The sequence below is a fragment of the Vigna angularis genome, chromosome 6, assembly GCF_016808095.1.
Source record: "Vigna angularis cultivar LongXiaoDou No.4 chromosome 6, ASM1680809v1, whole genome shotgun sequence".
In the NCBI taxonomy this organism is placed as follows: domain Eukaryota; kingdom Viridiplantae; phylum Streptophyta; class Magnoliopsida; order Fabales; family Fabaceae; genus Vigna; species Vigna angularis.
This window is the reverse complement of record NC_068975.1, coordinates 13,525,954-13,531,694: the sequence shown is the minus strand read 5'-3', so window position 1 is coordinate 13,531,694 and position 5,741 is coordinate 13,525,954. Positions and strand designations below refer to the sequence as shown.

The 5,741-nt window shown below is 35.5% G+C and overlaps 1 pseudogene; it reads right to left on the bottom strand.

Annotated features, from left to right (window-relative positions):
* Positions 1-2,901: 2,901 nt before the first annotated feature.
* LOC128197507 (peroxisomal and mitochondrial division factor 2-like) lies at positions 2,902-4,809 on the bottom strand (annotated as a pseudogene).
* Positions 4,810-5,741: the final 932 nt, after the last annotated feature.

Here is a 5,741-nt window from a genome sequence, read left to right as displayed (position 1 = left end):
AAAAATCAAACTTGCAATTTCATACATATCATTGAAACTTACTGAATAATATTTTAAGGTTTATAAATAATGCAAGAACTACAACACACATTACCAAAACTATAGCAAAAACTATACCATACATTACCAAAACTATAGCAATTTCATGCATTACCAAAATTTTAGCAAAAACTATACCATACATTACCAAAACTATAGTAATTTCATACATTACCAAAACTATAGCAATTGTTATTATGCAAAAACTAATGAAGAAATCATGTTAAGAATGCAAAAGGGCATAAATACCTGGAACAGGGGCGGCGAAAAAGCTTGGTGCAACAAAGGGGAATGGCAGCGGAGAGGAATGACAAGCGTTTCAAACGATTTTGATCGATTAAAACTGTTTCTTATCGTCAAAAATGGGAAATGACCGAACAATTTTGAGTTTAAACGGTGAAGAAACGAGGGAACTGAGATGGGTGGTCTACGCGAACGCAGCGTCTACGCGAACGAACAAGACGATATTGTTCCAAAGTTTTATTTTTTAACTCTGACTAGGGAATCTACCGCGGTTCACTACTTAACCGCGGCATAAGATGGTTATATGTCGCGGTTTCACAACGAACCGCGGCCTATACTCATTCAAAAAATAACCTAAATGGCATTTTTGTAATTATTTTTAAACTATATGCCGCGGTTCAGCGGGCAACCGCGGTATATTCCTCTAAATATTTCAAATTCATTTTAAATTTATTTCAGGTAGGAGAATAGGTCGTAGTTACTTTGAGAACCGCGGCCTATACCCCTGCAACGTGCTGAATACAACTGTCTCCCCAACTGCCTTTTGAGGAATATCAGTAGATGACAGGGGGTATATGTCGCGGTTGCTCAGAGCAACCGCGGCATATACCCCTGTAACTTCTGAAATTCTCTGACTCAGTCAGCCCCTGCAATAAATTGGCAAGGGTATATGCCGCGGTTCTCTGGAAAACCGCGGCATATATGCTGTTATTTAATTTTTTTTTCAGACGTGGCGTCAAAGGGGATGGTTTCTATTTACAAAATTGCCACCGTGCACCATTATGCTGCGGTTTCTAGTGAACCGTGGCATAATGTGCGCTGTAAAAACCCAATTTTTTACTAGTGACTGCATTCTTTTATGCACAACTTTTGTGAGAGGTGCGACCCTCTCATCAGTGGCAAAAGGATATAGTCAAGAAGAAGGTATAGATTATGATGAGACATACGCTCCAGTTGCCAGGTTAGAGGCAATACGCCTACTTCTTGCTTATGCATCTATAATGAAATTTAAATTATTTCAAATGGATGTTAAAAGTGCTTTTCTAAACGGTTATATCAAAGAAGATGTATTTGTTGAACAACCACCTGGTTTTGAGGATTTTAAAAACCCAAATCACATCTACAAATTAAAGAAAGCACTATATAGGTTAAAACAAGCACCTAGATCTTGGTATGAACGCCTTAGAAATTTTCTTGTAGAAAATGGTTTCAACAGAGGAAAAATTGATTCAACATTATTTATTAAAAGAATTGGAAAACATTTTCTAATTGTTCAAGTATACGTAGATGATATTATTTTTGGTTCATCTAACGCAACTCTTTGCGAGAATTTTGCTAAGTCCATGCAAGGTGAATTTGAGATGTCAATGATGGGAGAACTTACCTTCTTCCTCGGACTTCAAATCAAACAAAAGGAGAAACGAACCTTTATATCTCAAACCAAGTATTGCAGGGAAATCCTCAAAAAGTTTGAGATGGAAAATGCTAAAGAAGCATCAACTCCCATGGGAACATCCTGCTACTTAGACAAAGATGAGACAGGTAAAGAGGTAAGTCAGACTAAATACAGAGGTATGATTGGCTCTCTATTATATCTTACTGCTAGTAGACCTGATATCATGCAAAGTGTATGTGTGTGTGCTAGGTATCAGTCAAGCCCTAGAGAGTCTCATCTTACTGCAGCAAAACGCATTCTTAAATACCTTAAGGGGACAACATCCTTTGGTTTATGGTATCCTTCAGGAGCTGAGCCTAGTCTTGTAGGATTTTCTGATGCTGATTATGGAGGTTGTAAGATAGATAGGAAAAACACTAGTGGAACCTTTCACTTTTTAGGTAGTTCCTTAGTCTCTTGGCACTCTAAGAAACTAGCCTGTGTAGCCTTATCAACCACTGAAGCTGAATACATTGCTGCGGGTAGTTGTTGTGCACAAATCTTATGGATGAAACAACAATTAGAAGACTATGATATTCATTTAGATCATATTCCGCTTAAGTGTTACAACACAAGTGCTATAAAACTCACACTAGTGGAAAAATCACATTTTATAACGTACAAAAATGAGCTATTATAACGTAGTTACTGGAGACATAGTTCTGGGCGATATAATAGATCTGCGCATTTTATAACGTAGTAAAAGTTTACGTTATAATAGCTTGAAGATATTATAACGTAGTTTCTGAAATCAGTCATAATATGCACAATTTATTATGACAAACTTTTATTTAGTGTATTATAACGTAGATGTGTTTGTACGTTATAATATGTGGTTTATTATAACGTACATATTTTTACCAATTATAATATGTTGATTTTGATAACTAACCTATTGTAACGTACATTATTTAGTACGTTATAATATATGCTTTTTTAAAAAAAAATCATTATTACATTTAACATCTAATCATTTTACAATTATTTTCCTGAACAAATTTATAATCCATCGAATCAATTTATAATCAATATAAATTCAAATGAATAAATTCAATTAAACTAATCAAATAAAATTTATTTCAAATATTAAAGTGTTTAATAATATTTAATACATTTCGTATACATAAAACTATATATTACATCCAAATATTATATATCAATATACCTATACTACTAAATTGTAGCCAAGTTTTTACTAATAGGAATAAAATCATTAGAATCATGAAAAAAACAATCCTTCGCCGAAATTGGTACTAAAGCTCTATACAAAACTTCAAACCAAAATAAGGAAATATATATTTGAATTTATTTTCTATCGTTCCTTCTATTTTCGAACGATAGTAGAAATAACTCGAGAGTAACTTTTCAAGCATCTCAAAGCCACAATATTAATAATTTAGTCTTTTGATTTCAAGGAAACACTAGGGGTGGCAGTATTGCGCACTTTCACGATCAAGCCATATTTACCTTCAGAATTATCATTTTATAATATAAAATACATAAAGTTCCTAGTGAAATATAAAATTGTGGGCGTAAAAAGTTCATATGAAACTGAAACAAAGAGAGGGAAAGAGGGATTCATACCAATACAAAGGATAAAAAGATAAGGGATTGCTTCAAGCAATTGCAAGTTCCTGAATTCCCTCATTAAAAACACTGAGCCATCAACTCTGGCACTTGATTATCTCTGACAAAATAAGCTTCAGTGATTAAACCAAGCGACAATATTATATACCTCATTCATTCTTAACCAGAAACAAATAAAATATGTATATAAAAAAAAATAAGCAATTATATCACTAATCATGCCGACAAACAACCTGAACAACTGAACTCCATGTAGCATGAAAGTAGAGTTCAAATCAAATAAACGTAAAACAATTACAAATATTATTTGAATATCCTCGTTAAAGGAAAAGAAAAGGAACCTTCTACACAAAAGGTTATATAAACAAGAGTAGCACCAATTGCATTGCATACAACTACTAGTAACCCAAAAGCCAATCGCATGGAAATTGTTTCTACATAAATCAGACAACTTTTCTGAGCTCTAAATGGCAACATATACCTATCCCCCAACATCACGGCTCATTAGAAATTGAGTGGATCCACCTCCAAAGAATAAGCAAGGCATAGGTACAAGCACATACATCAGAGTTGCAGGAGCAATATTCTCACCATTAATTTTTTAAACAAATATAAAGACATTTCCAGTTTAAAAGACTCTAACTAACCTGATAACATGGGCGACCAATTGTTATATATTGCACATGCCTGCCACACCAAATAAAAAGTAAATGGTAATACATTTAACACTTGCTCTCTCAAAAGGTCAGATGACTCATTTCAATCAGAGTTGTTACCTTGCTGCCACCACCGGCCACTGCAACTTCAATCCTTTCCCTTCATCATGTATGTCGTTTACACCTCTATCAATATTCTCAACAGTCTCAACCGCCTTCTCATTCAGCAATAAAATCACCCTTTCAACTACCTTTGCTTCCTCACGCAATTGAAGAATACTCGATTCCAAAGCCGCTACTTTCTCCTCAGATTCTCTAAGTGCCTCCTCCAACTTCAATTTTTGCTTAACCATTTCTTCCAACTCAGATTTTTTTCTCAACAGTAACCTTCTCCAATTCTACCAACTTCTGTTTGAAACCATTGATCTCCTTCTCCTTTTCATCAACCCTATCTCTCATCTCCTCCTTAAACCTAATCCTCTTGTTCCTTTCCTCAATTTCCTTGGTTTCTAGAACTCCAATCTTTCACTCCAAATCCCTAACCCTAACCGCACCCTCTGCCTTCACCTTCTTCAAAGCTGTCAGTTCCTTCTCTAGAGACTCAACCAACGACTCCTTCTCCCCTAAATCCTTCCTCAATTCAGAAGCATCCGCCCTCGCCTCCTCCGAGGCAGTCATCTCCAATATCAAATCATGTTGTAGCCTCGCCACGCCCGTCTCCAGGTTCGCTGCCCTCGTCGCGATAACCTCTGCCGCAACAACATCCTTCAAATCAACGTTTAATCGGTGGAAAGGGATTAAAATCGGTAGAATGTGATTATAATCGGTGGAAATGTAGAAAATGATGTTTCAATCGGTGGAATCGAAGGTAAAGGCGAAAAAGATGAAGGTATGTGAGAAACCCTAGCAGTAGATGTGGTTGGATGATGAGTGAAGCGAAAATGCATATTTGTGAAGAGAAATGGAGACTTACGGCTTAAGAACTCTCGAGAGAGTGAGAAGCTTCAGCGGCTCGCGAGGGTGAAATGAGTAAATCTATCGAAATGAGAGTGTTTCTCGCGAGAGAGAAATGTTGAATGAAGATGTGGCTCATGTTACAATCGAGAAAGGTGACGGTGCCCCTACGAGTTGGGGTTTCAGTGTGAAGAAAGTGTGGCGTTGAGAAAGAAGGAATAAGTCATTAGGTTTTGAAAAGTGAAATGCTTAGAGAAATTATAACAAAAATCTATATCTCCGTTATAATAGGTTTAAAATTTATTTACAAGTTTGCCACCGTATTATATATTATAACTGATATTCATAACTCCGTTATAATACGTTTTGAAATTATTTACAAGTTTGCCACCGCATTGTCTATTACGACTGATTTTCATAACTACGTTATAATATCTTAAATTTATTACAATTTTGCCACCCGGTCAACCTATTATAACGGATTATTTTCATCCATCATAATAGGTATCGTTATAGAATGTTACTTTTCTACTAGTGTCACCAAAAATCCTATCATGCATTCTAGAACCAAGCATATAGAAATTAGGCATCACTTCATTAGAGACCATGTCAAAAAAGGTGATTGTGAAATGGAATTCATGGATTCTAAGCATCAATTAGCAGACATTTTCACCAAAGCATTGCCTAAGGATAGATTTTTTGAGCTTAGAAGAGACCTAGGCATATTAGAAATAGTAAAATAGGCATTCTTGGACTCAATATTGCATTTTTCGTTGCCTAACGTGTTTAATCTGCGTGTAAATCGATTAAAAGCGTGATCCATACAT